At 43.2% G+C, this 20,249-nt stretch overlaps 3 long non-coding RNA genes across 3 annotated transcripts; all 3 read left to right on the top strand.

Moving 5' to 3' along the window:
- The first annotated feature begins 431 nt into the window (after window positions 1-431).
- Window positions 432-1,215, top strand: LOC135506494 (uncharacterized). The gene is made up of 4 exons (XR_010450519.1): window positions 432-521; window positions 656-729; window positions 861-929; window positions 1,100-1,215. It is a non-coding gene; the product is annotated as an uncharacterized LOC135506494 (long non-coding RNA).
- Window positions 1,216-15,946: 14,731 nt separating this feature from the next.
- Window positions 15,947-16,729, top strand: LOC135506493 (uncharacterized). The gene is made up of 4 exons (XR_010450518.1): window positions 15,947-16,036; window positions 16,171-16,244; window positions 16,376-16,444; window positions 16,614-16,729. It is a non-coding gene; the product is annotated as an uncharacterized LOC135506493 (long non-coding RNA).
- A 182-nt stretch (window positions 16,730-16,911) lies between these two features.
- Window positions 16,912-18,781, top strand: LOC135506492 (uncharacterized). Its single transcript, XR_010450517.1, has 3 exons — window positions 16,912-18,360; window positions 18,444-18,512; window positions 18,709-18,781. It is a non-coding gene; the product is annotated as an uncharacterized LOC135506492 (long non-coding RNA).
- The last annotated feature ends 1,468 nt before the right edge of the window (window positions 18,782-20,249 follow it).

Below are 20,249 nucleotides of genomic sequence, written 5' to 3'. Positions count from 1 at the left end.
ATGTAGTCATTTTTAAAAATTCTTCAATGTAACCACCTTTTGCCTTGACGACAGCTTCACACATACTTGGCATTCTCTTTGAAGAATCTCAAAGTAAAATACATTTTGATTTGATTAACACTTTTTTGGTTACAAGATGATTCTATATGTGTCGTTTCATAGTTCTGATGTCTTCACTATTAGTATACAGTGTAGAAAATATATATTTTTTTAAACAAACTTGAATGAGTAGGTGTGTCTTAACCTTTGACTGGTACTGTATATCATACATTTCATGTGTGACTCATCTGTACAGTTATAATGCTAATCCATTAGTATTACCCACACCTATCCTTCAACAGAGAGATTAAAGATTTCAGAATATTAAACATCATGATTATTTTCACAATAATACCACCTAGATTTAGGGGTTGTGACATCAGTGCTCTTAACTCTATTTAAAGAGAACCCACCGACTGGGTATAGCTCATTGTCTTCGCATCATTACACCTGATCAACTGCTGAAATTAACTGACTCGAAGGTAAGGAAATTGGTTGTGAAGCAGGGCTTTTGAATAGTGATAAATATACTTACGCTCCAGTGATAACATTCGACTTCAAAATTCAGAATAAAAAAAGGTCATCTAATTGCTTTTGTATCTTTTTATGTTTTTAGAACTGACCACCAAGATGATGATGAAGACTGTACTCTTTCTGGGATGCCTCCTGGGCCTGTCATTGGCTCTTCCTGTGAGTTTAGCAATTATCAACATACAATTATATAATATTCTTCTTTATATCATATTTGAAGTATATATATTTGAGTATATACTGTATATATAAAATGTGCATGTTTAAATAATAAAATTATAATTTTTCAGGCTGATGTGGATCACTTGAGAGTTGCACGTTCCAGCTCTGACTCCAACTCTAACTCAAACTCCAGGGAGGTAAGTTCCATAGCTCCACAGATTATGAGCAGAAATTATTTAACATATAGTAGTGAACATCAATGTGTATGAAACATATGTGAATATTCTGAGATATGATTCCATGTGTGGTGTGTATATCAAAAGGACATTGAATGAGAAAAAAACTGCTGTTTTCTTTTCCTATTTAGGCTGGTTCCTTTCTGCCCTTTCTTCCACAGTTGAATTCAAATCAGCTACTTCAACTTCTACTTAAACTGTTTGCTGCCTCTGCCCCAGCACCAGCCCCTGCCCCAGCCCCAGCCCCAGCCCCAGCCCCAGCCCCAGCCCCTGCCCCAGCCCCTGCCCCTGCCCCAGCCCCAGCCCCAGCCCCTGCCCCAGCCTCTGCCCCAGCCCCAGCCCCAGCTCCAGCCCCTGCCCCAGCCCCTGCCCCTGCCCCAGCCCCTGCCCCTGCACCAGCCCCTGCCCCTGCCCCTGCTCCTGCCCCAGCCCCTGCCCCTGCACCAGCCCCTGCCCCTGCCCCTGCACCAGCCCCTGCCCCAAGTGGACGCTAAACAGGTGAAAAGTACAACTTAAACCGTTTTTGGGGGTATCTGTACTTTACTTTACTATATATATATTTCTGACAACTTTTACTTTTGCTTCACAAAATTCCTGAAGAAAATAATGTACTTTTTACCCCATACATTGTCCTTGACTTCCAAAAATTACCTTTTGAATGCTAAGCAGGACAGGAAAATTGACAAATTCCTGCGCTTATCAAGAGAACATCCCTGGTCATCACTACTGCCTCTGATCTGGTGGACTCACAAAACACAAAAGCTTAGTTTATATAGATGTCTGAGTGTTGGAGTGTACCCCCGCCTATCCGTAAATAAAGTAAACAAGAAAATGGTGGCGTCTGGTTTGTTTAATATAAGGTTTTTGTAATGATTTATACTTTTACTGTTGATACTTAAGTATATGTGAGCAATTAAATATACTTTTGATACTTACGTACAGTGGGGGAAAAAAGTATTTAGTCAGCCACCAAATGTGCAAGTTCTCCCACTTAAAAATATGAGAGAGGCCTGTAATTTTCATCATAGGTACACTTCAACTATGCCAGACAAAATGAGGAAAACAAATCCAGAAAATCATATTGCAGGATTTTTAATTAATTTATTTGCAAATTATGGTGGAAAATAAGTATTTTTTTATTCTAAGTATATGTATATCCTATAAATTCATTAATTCGCTTTTCTGTCTATCAGGTATTTCATGGAATTTCATGGAACTCACAGACTATGAAGTGTGATTCCTTTATGCATTTCTGTTTAATAAACACATTAATATTTTAAGCTCAATTGTATGTCTACCCAGTCCTCTGATGAATGCTCATTAAGTTTATGAAAATTGCAAGAAATCTATACAAAGTGTGGTACATTACATTACGTTATTTAATAAAAAAAAAATTGTACATTATATTGCATGACAGGAGAAATCAAAATAAAGTCTGGTACTTGAGCTATATTGTATAAATTGAGAAATTAAAGTTAAACATTACAATGAAATGTTTTCATTTAGCCTCCTCAATGCCCCAAAACAGGTAGATGAATCATCGACAGTTTCAAAACCTTTCAATTTAGCTAAAGTTTCCTAACACTGATGAGACATTGTTCTTTGTGGGCACTGTGGATATACAGATTTGTAGGATTACCCACCAAATGCCTAATTTCATCACATTTTACATCTCCAGGACACAGGACACACCATTGATCATGGGACTTGAGCTCATTGGTGCACTGAAGGCTCATTGGTGCACTGAAGGCACATTGGTGCACTGGAAGCTAATTGACTGTGGAATGAAATGAAATAAAAATATATTTTTGCAGTTAAGTTACAATACGGCAACAGTGTTAAAAGTTTAGTAGCAACATTTCAAGCATTTTACATCTTCATTTGAACAGGTAAGAGTTTCAAAGAATACTGTAGAGGAATTTAGGCATGTGTGTCAAGCTTTGAATTCACTGCACATCTTTTTTCATTTCAAGAATTCCATGGTGACCATGAAACTACTATTCCCAGTGATGTGCCTAATTGGACTTGGTTCCTCCATTCCTGTAAGAATTCTTGAAATATAACATCAGCACGTTACATGTCAATACACCAAGAGATTGCACTTTACACAGATTGCATTGCATTGGATTATGACAATATCTGAATTATTACAATATGATGGACTAAAGTTCACACTTTGAGTGTTTATTACTTTATACCATATAGCATTCATCCTGGGATTTTGTTTGTGTGTGCAGGTGTCTGAGAAACATGATCGAGAGGAGCGCTCAGCTAGCGATGTGGTGCAGTAATATTTAGCACTATCTATTGGTATCTATTATTCTTTCTATTAGAGTACTATAGTATAGGAAACTACATGAATATGATTACTAGTTTGTTTGAGTTCAGAGCAATTTATCCATCTCTCTTTCTCTCTCTCCACAGATGTTCAGGGGTTATGGGCGTGGTGTGGGAGGGTTTTACCCCTATCAGCAGCCTCAGTACCCATCCTACTTCTCTTATGCGCAGCCTTCTCAAGGTAACTCTGCCCTGATAACCCTCCTGCCCTTCCTATTGGCCAGACTCGCCTCTGCTCCTGCCGCAACTCCTGTTCCAGCTCCAGCCCCAGCCCCAGCAGCGGGTGGAAAATGAGACGGGCATCGATAGGGGAAGGAGAAAACTTGTTTAAATCAAATATGTTGACATTAGCTCCTGTTCAGAGCTGATTATTCCATCAATAATAAATGAAATGAGTTAAGATCCGTCATTGTGTATGTCTTTGTCTGTTGTGTTCTGTTTGTTTGACAAACTATTTGAGATCCATTCAAAACAAGTGTGAAACCTCTCTGACATAAGGTGGAAGGCTCTACAAGTCCTAAAACAATTGTAAACAAGTATGACATCAACAAAACTTCTAAATTCATAATCAGTTCCAGAGAATTTGTTGTTTCCAAAAAGGGGTCAAGACCCACTAGCAGTTCTTCTTGGCCTGCAGATAACCAAATACACTCCATGGCCCAAAAACACCTGCTCATCGAACATCTCATTCCAATATCATGGACATTAATATGGATTGGTCCCCCTTTGCCGCTATAATAGCCTCCAGCTTTCCTCTAGATTTTGGAACATTGCTGCGGGACTGGCTTCCATTCAGTCACAAGATCATTATTGAGGTTGGGCACTGACTTTGTGCTATTAGGCCTGGCTCGCAGTTGGCGTGAATAAAAGCAAAGATAATTTTCCTCAACCACCAAACTTTAAAGTTGGCACTATGCATTGGGGCAGGTAGCGTTCTTCTGGCATCTGCCATATCCATATTAATCCGTCGGACTGCCAGATGATGAAGCGTGCTTCATCACTGTAGAGAACGTGTTTCCTCTTCTCCAGAGTCCAATAGCCGTGAGCTTTACACCACGCTTGGGATTGCGCAAGGTGATCTTAAGCTTGTGTGCGGCTGCTTGGCCACGGAAACCCATTTAATTTAGCTCCTGACTAACAGTTATTGTGCTGACATTGCTTCCAGAGGCAGTTTGGAATTAGTTTGTTAGTGTTGCAACCGAGGAGAGATGATTTTTACATGCTACGCACTCGGGCATCCCATTCTGTGAGCTGCCCTTGCCACTTCTGGGCTGAGCCGGTGTTGCTCCTAGATGATTCCACTTCACAAAAACAGCACTTACAGTTGCCCGTGGCAGCTCTAGCAGGAAACACATTTGACTAACTGACTCGTTGAAAAGGTAGCACCTTACGTTGGTGCCATGTTGAAAGTCACTGAGATCTTCAGTACAGGCCAATCTACTGGCAATATTTGTCTGTAAATTGCGTGGCTGTGTGTTCAATTGTATACACCTGTCTACAACTAGTGTGGCTTAAATTGTCAAATTCACTTATTTGAAGTGGTGTCCACATAGTGCATGTTTTTTATTGGTGGCTAAAAATTTGACCATGTTGAAAGACACTTTGAAAATGGGTTGCAACATTAAACGTTTGTGAACCTCAACTCTTTAACTTCAGTAAGAACTCAGGCACTCTATATATACACTGCTCAAAAAATAAAGGGAACACTTAAAACAACACAATGTAACTCCAAGTCAATCACACTTCTGTGAAATCAAACTGTCCACTTAGGAAGCAACACTGATTGACAATAAATTTCACATGCTGTTGTGCAAATGGAATAGACAACAGGTGGAAATTATAGGCAATTAGCAAGACACCCCCAATAAAGGAGTGGTTCTGTAGGTGGGGACCACAGACCACTTCTCAGTTCCTATGCTTCCTGGCTGGTGTTTTGGTCACTTTTGAATGCTGGCGGTGCTTTCACTCTAGTGGTAGCATGAGACGGAGTCTACAACCCAGGTATGAGGGCCCGACATCCACAGGTGGGGGTTGTGCTTACAGCCCAACACCGTGCAGGACGTTTGGCATTTGCCAGAGAACACCAAGATTGGCAAATTCGCCACTGGCGCCCTGTGCTCTTCACAGATGAAAGCAGGTTCACACTGAGCACGTGACAGACGTGACAGAGTCTGGAGACGCCGTGGAGAACGTTCTGCCGCCTGCAACATCCTCCAGCATGACAAGTTTGGCGGTGGGTTAGTCATGGTGTGGGCGTTGCCATTTCTTCCATACTGAGAATATATATATGCCAGAGTGCACGTACTCTCTGTACTGACCTCAAGTGATTTGGATGAATCACTGTGGTAGAGCTCCTCCTCCTTAATCGGATTGGTTATGGCCTCCTCCTCTGTCAGGATTTCTCTTTCCATGATAAAAAGGTAAAACAGTCTCAATTTCAACCCACAACCTTGCTCCAGGTCTCATTTTCCTTGATATCAGTTTTTGCATCGCTGGAAATAGCCACAACTACAGCAGCCATTTTAATTGTAGTGTTAATGATTAAATTAATTTGTTTAACGTTGAAATAAAGCAACAAAACTATTCAGCATTATACAGTGAGGATACTTCTTACTTGAGAATTGATGGATGGTTGATCCTCAAATAGATACAGTGGCAAGAAAAAGTATGTGAACCCTTTGGAATAACCTCAATTCCTGCATTAATTAGTCATACAATTTGATCTTATTTTCATCTTAGTCACAACAATATTATTGTATTTTTCTTGCCTATATTGAATACATCAATTAAACATTCACAGTGCAGGTTGAAAAAAGTATGTGAACCCCTAGGCTAATGACTTCTCCAAAAGCTATTTGGAGTCAGTTATCAGCTAACATGGAGTCCAATCAGTGAGACGAGATTGGAGATGTTGGTTAGAACTGCCCTGTCCTATAAAAAACACACACAAAATATGAGTTTGCTATTCACAAGAAGCATTGCCTGATGTGAACCATGCCTCAAATAAAAGAGGCTCAGAAGACCTAAGTGTCAGGATTTGGCCAGGGTTGTTCCGGGTTTTGGTCACTAGATGCCCCCATTGTGCTTTTTGACCTCATGTTTTTTCCCTTGTTCCCCATTATTATTTGCACCTGTGCCTCGTTTCCCCTGATTGTATTTAAACCCTTAGTTTCCCTCAGTTCTGTGCTCTGTGTTTGTATGTTAGCACCCAGCCCTAGTGTTCTGTGTATTCTTGTCGATTCCGGTGGATGCTCTTGTGGAATTCTGTTTTTGTTTTTGAGTATCTCTTGAGGCTTTTTGTGCTATTCCTACCACCTTTTGGATTTGCCATTTTTTGTATTGAAGGACTTCTCCTTTTTTACTTTATTAAATACACCGTCTTAAGTACTGCTGTGTCTGCCTCATCTTCTGGGTTCTGCTGACTATTCGTGGCTCAGTTGGTTAAGTGACTGTTTCTCACTCCGGAGACCCAGGTTCGTAACCGGGTCCTGACAGAAACACAGAGCCAAAATGAACCCAGAGGCAGCCAGTTCCCAGGACCTTTTTGCCATGCTGTCCCACCACCAGGAGACTGTCCAACGCCACGAAGCCGCCCTGGTTCAGCAAGAGGCCTTAATGGCTAGACATTCTCATCTTCTGTCGGAGATGCTGACTTCCATTAAGCAAATATCTGATCGTCTTACCCCGGCAACAGTTCCCGTCCCAGTACCTCAGATTCACGTACCCATGGCAGATAACCCCCTGGCTGAACCTCGTCTTCCACCTCCCCAACGGTTCTCAGGTGATCCAAGTGCTTGTAAAGGGTTTCTCACCCAATGTTCTCTCTCCTTTGAGCTACAACCCTCGTCGTTTCCCACCGACCGGTCTAAGATCGCTTATATCATCACCCTGCTGTCGGAAAAAGCCCTGGCCTGGGCTACTGCTGTGTGGGATGCCCATAGTTCCTGCTGTGCCAGCTACTCTGCCTTTGCTGAGGAATTCAAACGAGTGTTTCAAGGCCCAAGCAGTGGTTCTGACTCAGCCAAACAGCTCCTGACTCTCCACCAAGGTTGGCGCAGCGTGACGGACTATGCCATCCAGTTCCGCACGGTGGCAGCAGCAAGTGGCTGGAACAACGAGGCGCTCACGGTGTGCTTTCTGAAAGGCCTTTCCGACACTATCCAAGATGAACTGGCCACTCGGGAACCACCGGACAATCTCGAGTCCCTGATCAAGTTGGCCTCACGCATTGACCAGCGTCTGAGAGAGAGAACTCAACCGTAGACCTCTAGCCCCTATCAGTCCCAGCTCCGAGTCCCCACCTTTATCCTCGCTGGCTCCATCGGAACCCATGCAGATTGGACGCATCTCCCAGGCTGAGAGAGACCGCCGGATGAGGGAGCGACGCTGTCTATATTGCGGCAAACCGGGCCATTTCCGTTCCACGTGTCCCGGGCTCCAGGGAAACGCTCTGTCCCGTACAGACCGGGGGAACTGTAACGGGAAACATAACCTCCTCCCATCCGTCCAACTCCCGTCTGCTCATTCCAGTCACCCTCTCCTGGGACAACCACAAGCTTCACCTTCAAGCCTTGGTAGACTCTGGAGCCGCAGGTAACTTCATGGATGGTGTCTGGGCGAAGGAGAATGGCGTTCCCTCTGAACCTCTAAGTGAACCCATGAGGGTCACTACATTGGATGGAAGCCCTTTGGGATCTGGACTTGTCACTCATGTCACTACCTCCTTGCGACTTTCAGTTTCACAACACCAGGAATTGATGAACTTTCATTTGATCTCCTGTTCCGAGTTCCCTCTCGTCCTTGGATACCCCTGGCTTCACAGCCATAACCCTCACATCGACTGGTCTGTGGGCACTATCAAGCAGTGGGGTCCTACGTGCCAAGCTACTTGTATTTTCCAGAATTCCCCGAGTTCTACTCCCGAGTCTTTAGAATCCATCAACCTGACCCGAGTTCCCGAGTGTTACCATGACCTCAAACTGGTGTTTAGCAAACAGAGGGCCACCATGCTACCACCCCATAGACCTTAGGATTGCCCCATCGACCTGTTTCCGGGCACTTGCCCCCCAGGGGTCGGATCTTTTCCCTATCTCCACCCGAACGAGCTGCTATGGATACCTACATCAAGGACGCTCTGGAAGCAGGCCTCATGCATCCATCCACCTCCCGGCGGGAGCAGGGTTTTTCTTTGTGGCCAAGAAAGACGGTGGATTACGTCCTTGCATCGACTACCGGGGACTCAATGCCATAACCGTCCGTAACCGTTACCCGCTACCCCTTATGGCCACAGCCTTCGAGCTGCTCCAGGAAGCAGTTGTTTTCACTAAGCTTGACCTGCGGAACGCATACCATCTTGTGCGGATCAGACCTGGTGACGAGTGGAAGACCGCTTTCAACACGCCTACTGGTCACTATGAATACTTGGTGATGCCCTTCGGCCTGACCAACGCCCCAGCGGTGTTCCAAGCGCTCATAAACGATGTGCTTAGGGATATGCTTAACATATTTGTGTTCGTTTACTTGGATGACATCCTCATCTTTTCGAGCTCCCTTCAAGAACACACTAAGCATGTCAGACAAGTACTCAAACGCCTCCTGGACAGCCATCTGTACGTTAAGCCGGAAAAATGTGAATTCCATTCATCCCGAGTACAATTCCTGGGATTTGTAGTGGAACCCGATCGAGTCCAAATGGACCCCAGGAAGGTAGGGCGGTAGCGGATTGGCCCACCCCAAATCCGTTAAGGAAGTTCAGCATTTCCTGGGCTTCACAAACTTTTACCGCAAGTTCATCAAGAACTTCAGCTTGGTGGCAGCCCCTCTCTCAGCTTTAACCAAGGGTGGCAATGCAAGGTTTTTGTGGGGAAGAGAAGCTGAGACGGCCTTCCAAGGACTCAAGCAGCGCATTCTCTCTGCTCCCATCCTGATACTACCGACTACGGATGAACCATTTGTGGTGGAGGTAGACGCATCAGAGGTTGGTGTTGGAGCTGTCCTGTCTCAGAGGGGTGAAGACAAGAAGCTTCATCCGTGCGCTTTCTTCTCACACCGGCTTACCCCGACTGAGAGGAACTACGATGTGGGGATCGTGAACTCCTAGCGGTTAAGATGGCATTGAAGGAATGGAGACACTGGCTCGAGGGGCTTCTCACCCGTTTCAAGTGCTTACGGACCACAAAAATCTGGAGTATATCCAGCAGGCGAAGTGGTTGAACTCTAGACAAGCTAGATGGTCTCTTTTCTTCAATCGATTCCAGTTTATCCTCACCTATCGGCCCGGGTCGAAGAATCTCAAACCGGATGCCCTGTCCCGAGTCTACGCTCCTGCCATTCGAGATGACACGGACATGCCTGTCCTTCCTGCTGCTAAGATTGTGGCTCCGATCTCGTGGCAAGTTGAGGATACCGTGAGACGTGCTCAAGCTAGCGAACCGGACCCGAAAGGAGGTCCTGCCAATCGGTTGTTTGTCCCCAAGGCAGTGAGGACTCAGGTCCTTCTGTGGGGGCACTCCTCTCGCCTCACCTGTCATCCGGGCGTAGGTCGCACCTTGGAGTTCATCCAGCGTAAGTTCTGGTGGCCTACCATAAGAGAAGACGTTGCCACTTTCGTCAATGCCTGTCCCGTGTGCTGCCAGGGCAAATCTTCTCACCTCCGCCCTCAAGGACTCCTTCACCCTTTACCTGTTCCCCACAGACCCTGGTCCCATATCTCATTGGACTTTATTACTGGACTTCCTCCATCCCATGGCAATACTACTATCCTAGTCATAATCGACAGGTTTTCAAAGGCGGCCAGGTTCGTCCCTCTGACTAAGTTACCTTCTGCCAAGGAAACGGCTGAGTTGGTAATTAATCATGTGTTCCGAGTCTTCGGCATTCCTCAAGATATGGTTTCTGACAGAGGTCCCCAGTTCGCCTCAAAGTTTTGGAAGGCCTTCTGCCAACTCATGGGGGCTTCTGCCAGTCTATCTTCAGGGTACCATCCGGAGTCCAACGGCCAAACAGAGAGGATGAATCAAGAGCTGGAAACCACCCTCCGATGTATGACTCGTGACAACCCGTCCACATGGTCATCCTTTATTGTTTGGGCCGAATACGCGCACAACACCTTGCGCTCCTCCTCCACTGGTATGTCCCCGCACGAGTGTCAGTTTGGCTATGCTCCTCCATTGTTCCCGGACCAGGAGGCAGAAGTCAGAGTGCCTTCAGCCTTGAAGTTCGTCAGACGCTGTCGGCTTATGTGGAGGAAGACCCGTCTTAATCTTATGCGTTCCTCACAGAGGTACCAACAACAAGCCAACAGACGTCGCCGTCCCGGGCCTACCCTGCGCCCCGGCCAGAGAGTCTGGCTCTCCACAAGAGACTTACCTCTACGGGTGGAGTCTCGCAAGCTGTCCCAAAATACATCGGTCCCTTCAAGGATGCCAGGAGAGTTAACCCAGTTTCTTATCGCCTACACTTACCCAGATCCCTTAAGATTAATCCCACATTTCACATTTCATTGTTAAAACCTGTTGTTTTCTCCCCTTGTCCCGGCAGACAGACCTCCCCCTCCGCCTCGTGTCATTGGAGGCCAGCCGGCTTATACCGTCCATCGGATACTGGATTCCCGCCGGGTGCAGCGGTCCTGGCAGTATCTGGTGGACTGGGAAGGCTACGGTCCCGAGGAGCGCTCCTGGGTTCCTGCCAAAGACATCCTGGACCCTGACCTCATTCGTCAGTTCAGGGCCCTCCACCCTGAGAGAGCTGGTAGGAACGTCAGGAGCCGTTCCTGGGGGGATTCTGTCAGGATTTGGCCAGGGTTGTTCCGGGTTTTGGTCACTAGATGCCCCCATTGTGCTTTTTGACCTCATGTTTTTCCCTTGTTCCCCATTATTATTTGCACCTGTGCCTCGTTTCTCCTGATTGTATTTAAACCCTTAGTTTCCCTCAGTTCTGTGCTCTGTGTTTGTATGTTAGCACCCAGCCCTAGTGTTCTGTGTATTCTTGTCGATTCCGGTGGATGCTCTTGTGGAATTCTGTTTTTGTTTTTGAGTATCTCTTGAGGCTTTTTGTGCTATTCCTACCAACTTTTGGATTTGCCATTTTTTGTATTGAAGGACTTCTCCTTTTTACTTTATTAAATACACCGTCTTAAGTACTGCTGTGTCTGCCTCATCTTCTGGGTTCTGCTGACTATTCGTGGCTCAGTTGGTTAATTAAGTGACTGTTTCTCACTCCGGAGACCCAGGTTCGTAACCGGGTCCTGACACTAAGATGAAGAATTGTTGACTTGCATAAAGCTGGAAAGGGTTACAAAAGTATCTCTAAATGCCTTAATGTTCATCAGTCCATGGTAAGACAAATTGTCTATAAATGGAGAAAGTTCAGAACTGTTGCTACTCTCCCTAGGAGTGGCCGTCCTGCAAAGATGACTGCAAGAGTGCAGAGCAGAATGCTCAGTGAGGTTAAGAAGAATCCTAGAGTGTCAGCTGAAGACTTACAGAAATCTCTGGAACATGCCAAAATCTCTGTTGACGAGTCTATGATACGTAAAACACTAAACAAGAATGGTGTTCATGGGAGGACACCATGGAAAAAGCCACTCCTGTCTGAAAAAATCATTGCTGCACGTCTGAAGTTTGCAAAAGAGAACCTGGATGTTCCACAGCGCATTTGGCAAAATATTCTGTGGACAGACATCCTAAGAATATTGCTGAACTGGAACAGTTTTGTAAAGATGAATGGTCCAACATTCTTCCTGACCGTGGTCACAACTACAGAAAACATTTGGTTGAGGTTATTGCTGCCAAAGGAAGGTCAACCAGTTATTAAATCCAAGGGTTCACATACTTTTCCCACCCTGCACTGTGAATGTTTACCCATTGTGTTCAATAAAGACATGAAAACATATAATTGTTGGTTTAAGCAGACTGTGTTTGTCTATTGTTGTGACTTAGAAGATTTTATGACCACTTTATGCAGAAATCCAGGTAATTCTAAAGGGTTCACAAACTTTTTCTTGCCACTGTATTTGCTGGACTCAGTGTTCTCCAGCAATCAAAGCTTCCCAGCCAAGTGTCAAAACACAAAACAAAATATTGATATATCCTTGCAGACCTTACAGGCTGTCGGTCGATATCCCAAAACTAATCAAACAAACAAGCAAACAAGCCATCTGGTGAATAGTGCACTACCACAATTTGATGCTGGCACTAAGACCAGACAGCATCAGATAGATGGCCTACAGAGAGAACTGTAGAACAGTACAGAGGGGCGCAGTTTCGCTCGTTCGGATGCGTTCTCCTGTCAAAACTTTGAAGAAGCATGTTTTGTTCAACACTTTTTTGGTTACTACATGATTCCATACAGTGGGTAGGACAAGTATTTGATACACTGACGATTATGCAGGTTTTCCTACTTACAAAGCATGTAGAGGTCTGTAATTTTTTATCATAGGTACACTTCAACTGTGAGAGATGGAATCTAAAATAAAAATCCAGAAAATGACATTGTATGATTTTTAAGTAATTAACTTGCATTTTATTGCATGACATAAGTATTTCATCACCTACCAACCAGTATGAATTCTGTCTCTCACAGACCTGTTAGTTTTCTTTAAGAACCCCTCCTGTTCTCCACTGTATTAACTGCACCTGTTTGAACTCGTTTACCTGTCTAAAATACACCTGTCCACACACTCAATCAAACAAACTCCAACCTCTCCACAATGGCCAAGACCAGAGAGCTGTGTAAGAACATCAGGGTAAAATTGTAGACCTGCACAAGGATGGGATGGGCTACAGGACAATAGGCAAGCAGCTTGGTGAGAAGGCAACAACTGTTGGCGCAATTATTAGAAAATGGAAGAAGTTCAAGATGACGGTCAATCACCCTCGGTCTGGGGCTCCATGCAAGATCTCACCTCGTGGGGCATCAATGATGATGAGAAAGGTGAGGGATCAGTCCAGAACTACACGGCAGGACCTGGTCAATGACCTGAAGAAAGCTGGGACCACAGTCTCAAAGAAAACCATTAGTAACACACTACGCCTTCATGGATTAAAATCCTGCAGCGCACCCAAGGTCCCCCTGATCAAGCCAGCACATGTCCAGGCCCGTCTGAAGTTTGCCAATGACCATCTGGATGATCCAGAGGAGGAATGGGAGAAGGTCATGTGGTCTAATGACACATGAGCTTTTTGGTCTAAACTCCACTCGCCGAGTTTGGAGGAAGAAGAAGGATGAGTACAACCCCAAAAATACCATCCCAACCGTGAAGCATGGAGGTGGAAACATCATTCTTTGGGGATGATTATCTGCAAAGGGGACAGGATGACTGCACCGTACTGAGGGGAGGATGGATGGGGCCAAGTATCGCGAGATCTTGGCCAACAACCTCCTTCCCTCAGTAAAAGCATTGAAGATGGGGTCGTGGCTGGGTCTTCCAGCATGACAATGACCCGAAACACACAGCCAGGGCAACTAAGCAGTGGCTCCGTAAGAAGCATCTCAAGGTCCTGGAGTGGCCTATCCAGTCTCCAGACCTGAACCCAATAGAACATCGTTGGAGGGAGCTGAAAGTCCTTATTGCCCAGCGACAGCCCCGAAACCTGAAGGATCTGGAGAAGGTCTGTATGGAGGAGTGGGCCAAAATCCCTGCTGCAGTGTGTGCAAACCTGGTCAAGAACTACAGGAAATGTATTATCTCTGTAATTGCAAACAAAGGTTTCTGTACCAAATATTAAGTTCTGCTTTTCTGATGTATCAAATACTTATGTCATGCAATGAAATGCAAATTAGTTACTTAAAAATCATACAATGTGATTTTCTGGATTTTTGTTTTAGATTCCGTCTCTCACAGTTGAAGTGTACCTATGATAAAAATTACAGATCTCTACATGCTTTGTAAGTAGGAAAACCTGCAAAATCGGCAGTGTACCAAATACTTGTTCTCCCCACTGTATGTGTTATTTCATAGTTTGATGTCTTCATTATTATTCTACAAAGTAGAAAATAGTAAAAATAAAGAAAAACCCTTGATTGAGTATGTTTGTCCAAACATTTGACTGGTTGTCACGCCCTGGTCGAAGTATATTGTGTTTGTCTGCATTTATTTGGTCAGGCCAGGGTGTGACATGGGTTTTTTGTGGTGTGTTTTGTCTTGGGGGTGTCTAGCATAGTCTATTGCTGCCTGAGGCGGTTCTCAATCAGGGTCAGGTGATTATCGTTGTCTCTGATTGGGAACCATATTTATGCAGCCATATTCTTTGAGTATTTCGTGGGTGATTGTTCCTGTCTCTGTGTTTGTTGTCACCAGATAGGCTGTATAGGTTCACGTTCCGTTTGTTGTTTTTGTATAATTCATTTTTTCATTCCTCATTAAACATGTCTCAAAAATACCACGCTGCATTTTGGTCCGCTTCTCCTTCACCAGACAAAAACCGTTACACTGGTATTGTACATGTTGGTTGATTTGCGCTAGGGTGCCCACAGGCCTCACATGACTTGTCTGAATGTCACCTGATCCCAGTTAAACAAATTATGGAAGTACTGTTTATTGCTAAAAAATAATGGTTTAAACTCATGTAAAATTAAAAAAATTAAAAAGGGGTTCCTTTAGGACAGACAGTTTAGAACACACTTCTTTTAGATTTTTGGGGGAGGACTGTCTGTAGTGAATCTGGACATTTGTCATGGCAAGGTGGGGATTGAGTTGCAGATTATACTTTCTTAGCTGGTGACTCAGTTTCTTGTTTATAAGCCTACTTAATTCTACAATCAAGTCCTTCCCATGACGATTTGGCAACGTTCAAAGGTGGGGAGCGAAATGGGTGTTTGTTTGTAAATCACTGGTACTGCATGTGTTTACAAAATAATTTATATCCATTTATATCACACAATCCCCTGTAAATTCACCTATTAGCTGGATGTAGTAGATATTTTGTCTTAATAGTAACATTTCTAATGAAGCTGTTTCAAATTCTAATAAATGTTATTATTATAATAAAGTTTTTAAAGGATTATACATTGTATGCTTATAACACTGTTGTAAATAACTAATAATAAACCAATTATTGTGAAGAGTTACCAGTTTTTTTAATGCATACAGCACCAGTCAAACGTTTGGACCCACCTACTCATTCAAGGTTATTTTTACATTTTTACTATTTTCTACATTGTAGAATAATAGTGAAGACATCAAAAATATTAAATAACACACATGGAATCATGTAGTCATTTTTAAAAATTCTTCAATGTAACCACCTTTTGCCTTGATGACAGCTTCACACATACTTGGCATTCTCTTTGAAGAATCTCAAAGTAAAATACATTTTGATTTGATTAACACTTTTTTGGTTACAAGATGATTCTATATGTGTCGTTTCATAGTTCTGATGTCTTCACTATTAGTATACAGTGTAGAAAATAAAAAATGTTTAAAACAAACTTGAATGAGTAGGTGTGTCTTAACCTTTGACTGGTACTGTATATCATACATTTCATGTGTGACTCATCTGTACAGTTATAATGCTAATCCATTAGTATTACCCACACCTATCCTTCAACAGAGAGATTAAAGATTTCAGAATATTAAACATCATGATTATTTTCACAATAATACCACCTAGTATTAGGGGTTGTGACATCAGTGCTCTTAACTCTATTTAAAGAGAACCCACCGACTGGGTATAGCTCATTGTCTTCGCATCATTACACCTGATCAACTGCTGAAATTAACTGACTCGAAGGTAAGGAAATTGGTTGTGAAGCAGGGCTTTTGAATAGTGATAAATATACTTACGCTCCAGTGATAACATTCGACTTCAAAATTCAGAATAAAAAAAGGTCATCTAATTGCTTTTGTATCTTTTTATGTTTTTAGAACTGACCACCAAGATGATGATGAAGACTGTACTCTTTCTGGGATGCCTCCTGGGCCTGTCATTGGCTCTTCCTGTGAGTTTAGCAATTATCAACATACAATTATATAATATTCTTCTTTATATCATATTTGAAGTATATATATTTGAGTATATACTGTATATATAAAATGTGCATGTTTAAATAATAAAATTATAATTTTTCAGGCTGATGTGGATCACTTGAGAGTTGCACGTTCCAGCTCTGACTCCAACTCTAACTCAAACTCCAGGGAGGTAAGTTCCATAGCTCCACAGATTATGAGCAGAAATTATTTAACATATAGTAGTGAACATCAATGTGTATGAAACATATGTGAATATTCTGAGATATGATTCCATGTGTGGTGTGTATATCAAAAGGACATTGAATAAGAAAAAACTGCTGTTTTCTTTTCCTATTTAGGCTGGTTCCTTTCTGCCCTTTCTTCCACAGTTGAATTCAAATCAGCTACTTCAACTTCTACTTAAACTGTTTGCTGCCTCTGCCCCAGCACCAGCCCCTGCCCCAGCCCCAGCCCCAGCCCCAGCCCCAGCCCCAGCCCCAGCCCCAGCCCCAGCCCCAGCCCCTGCCCCAGCCCCTGCCCCTGCCCCTGCCCCAGCCCCTGCCCCTGCCCCAGCCCCTGCCCCTGCCCCAGCCCCTGCCCCTGCACCAGCCCCTGCCCCTGCCCCAGCTCCTGCCCCAGCCCCTGCCCCTGCACCAGCCCCTGCCCCTGCCCCTGCCCCTGCACCAGCCCCTGCCCCAAGTGGACGCTAAACAGGTGAAAAGTACAACTTAAACCGTTTTTGGGGGTATCTGTACTTTACTTTACTATTTATATATTTCTGACAACTTTTACTTTTGCTTCACAAAATTCCTGAAGAAAATAATGTACTTTTTACCCCATACATTGTCCTTGACTTCCAAAAATTACCTTTTGAATGCTTAGCAGGACAGGAAAATTGACAAATTCCTGCGCTCATCAAGAGAACATCCCTGGTCATCCCTACTGCCTCTGATCTGGTGGACTCACAAAACACAAAAGCTTAGTTTATATAGATGTCTGAGTGTTGGAGTGTACCCCCGCCTATCCGTAAATAAAGTAAACAAGAAAATGGTGGCGTCTGGTTTGTTTAATATAAGGTTTTTGTAATGATTTATACTTTTACTGTTGATACTTAAGTATATTTGAGCAATTACATATACTTTTGATACTTACTTACAGTGGGGGAAAAAAGTATTTAGTCAGCCACCAATTGTGCAAGTTCTCCCACTTAAAAATATGAGAGAGGCCTGTAATTTTCATCATAGGTACACTTCAACTATGCCAGAAAAAATGAGGAAAACAAATCCAGAAAATCATATTGTAGGATTTTTAATTAATTTCTTTGCAAATTATGGTGGAAAATAAGTATTTTTTTATTCTAAGTATATGTATATCCTATAAATTCATTAATTCGCTTTTCTGTCTATCAGGTATTTCATGGAATTTCATGGAACTCACAGACTATGAAGTGTGATTCCTTTATGCATTTCTGTTTAATAAACACATTAATATTTTAAGCTCAATTGTATGTCTATCCAGTCCTCTGATGAATGCTCATTAAGTTTATGAAAATTGCAAGAAATCTATACAAAGTGTGGTACATTACATTACGTTATTTAATTAAAGAAAAATTGTACATTATATTGCATGACAGGAGAAATCAAAATAAAGTCTGGTACTTGAGCTATATTGTATAAATTGAGAAATTAAAGTTAAACATTACAATGAAATGTTTTCATTTAGCCTCCTCAATGCCCCAAAACAGGTAGATGAATCATCGACAGTTTCAAAACCTTTTAATTTAGCTAAAGTTTCCTAACACTGATGAGACATTGTTCTTTGTGGGCACTGTGGATATACAGATTTGTAGGATTACCCACCAAATGCCTAATTTCATCACATTTTACATCTCCAGGACACAGGACACACCATTGATCATGGGACTTAAGCTCATTGGTGCACTGAAGGCTCATTGGTGCACTGAAGGCACATTGGTGCACTGGAAGCTAATTGACTGTGGAATGAAATGAAATAAAAAATATATTTTTGCAGTTAAGTTACAATACGGCAACAGTGTTAAAAGTTTAGTAGCAACATTTCAAGCATTTTACATCTTCATTTGAACAGGTAAGAGTTTCAAAGAATACTGTAGAGGAATTTAGGCATGTGTGTCAAGCTTTGAATTCACTGCACATCTTTTTCATTTCAAGAATTCCATGGTGACCATGAAACTACTATTCCCAGTGATGTGCCTAATTGGACTTGGTTCCTCCATTCCTGTAAGAATTCTTGAAATATAACATCAGCACGTTACATGTCAATACACCAAGAGATTGCACTTTACACAGATTGCATTGCATTGGATTATGACAATATCTGAATTATTACAATATGATGGACTAAAGTTCACACTTTGAGTGTTTATTACTTTATACCATAATATAATTCATCCTGGGATTTTGTTTGTGTGTGCAGGTGTCTGAGAAACATGATCGAGAGGAGCGCTCAGCTAGCGATGTGGTGCAGTAATATTTAGCACTATCTATTGGTATCTATTATTCTTTCTATTAGAGTACTATAGTATAGGAAACTACATGAATATGATTACTAGTTTGTTTGAGTTCAGAGCAATTTATCCATCTCTCTTTCTCTCTCTCCACAGATGTTCAGGGGTTATGGGCGTGGTTTGGGAGGGTTTTACCCCTATCAGCAGCCTCAGTACCCATCCTAATTCTCTTATGCGCAGCCTTCTCAAGGTAACTCTGCCCTGATAACCCTCCTGCCCTTCCTATTGGCCAGACTCGCCTCTGCTCCTGCCGCAACTCCTGTTCCAGCTCCAGCCCCAGCCCCAGCAGCGGGTGGAAAATGAGACGGGCATCGATAGGGGAAGGAGAAAAAACTTGTTTAAATCAAATATGTTGACATTAGCTCCTGTTCAGAGCTGATTATTCCATCAATAATAAATGAAATGAGTTAAGATCCGTCATTGTGTATGTCTTTGTCTGTTGTGTTCTGTTTGTTTGACAAACTATTTGAGATCCATTCAAAACAAGTGTGAAACCTCTCTGACATAAGGTGGAAGGCTCTACAAGTCCTAAAACAATTGTAAACAAGTATGACATCAACAAAACTTCTAAATTCATAATCAGTTCCAGAGAATTTGTTGTTTCCAAAAAGGGGTCAAGACCCACTAGCAGTTCTTCTTGGCCTGCAGATAACCAAATACACTCCATGGCCCAAAAAACACCTGCTCATCGAACATCTCATTCCAATATCATGGACATTAATATGGATTGGTCCCCCTTTGCCGCTATAATAGCCTCCAGCTTTCCTCTAGATTTTGGAACATTGCTGCGGGGACTGGCTTCCATTCAGTCACAAGATCATTATTGAGGTTGGGCACTGACTTTGTGCTATTAGGCCTGGCTCGCAGTTGGCGTGAATAAAAGCAAAGATAATTTTTCCTCAACCACCAAACTTTAAAGTTGGCACTATGCATTGGGGCAGGTAGCGTTCTTCTGGCATCTGCCAAATCCATATTAATCCGTCGGACTGCCAGATGATGAAGCGTGCTTCATCACTGTAGAGAACGTGTTTCCTCTTCTCCAGAGTCCAATAGCCGTGAGCTTTACACCACGCTTGGGATTGCGCAAGGTGATCTTAAGCTTGTGTGCGGCTGCTTGGCCACGGAAACCCATTTAATTTAGCTCCTGACTAACAGTTATTGTGCTGACATTGCTTCCAGAGGCAGTTTGGAATTAGTTTGTTAGTGTTGCAACCGAGGAGAGATGATTTTTACATGCTACGCACTCGGGCATCCCATTCTGTGAGCTGCCCTTGCCACTTCTGGGCTGAGCCGGTGTTGCTCCTAGATGATTCCACTTCACAAAAACAGCACTTACAGTTGCCCGTGGCAGCTCTAGCAGGAAACACATTTGACTAACTGACTCGTTGAAAAGGTAGCACCTTACGTTGGTGCCATGTTGAAAGTCACTGAGATCTTCAGTACAGGCCAA

This window comes from Oncorhynchus masou, chromosome 20, assembly GCF_036934945.1.
Source record: "Oncorhynchus masou masou isolate Uvic2021 chromosome 20, UVic_Omas_1.1, whole genome shotgun sequence".
NCBI lineage: Eukaryota > Metazoa > Chordata > Actinopteri > Salmoniformes > Salmonidae > Oncorhynchus > Oncorhynchus masou.
Note: the sequence above shows the minus strand (reverse complement) of the source record. Positions and strands in the feature narration are given on the sequence as shown.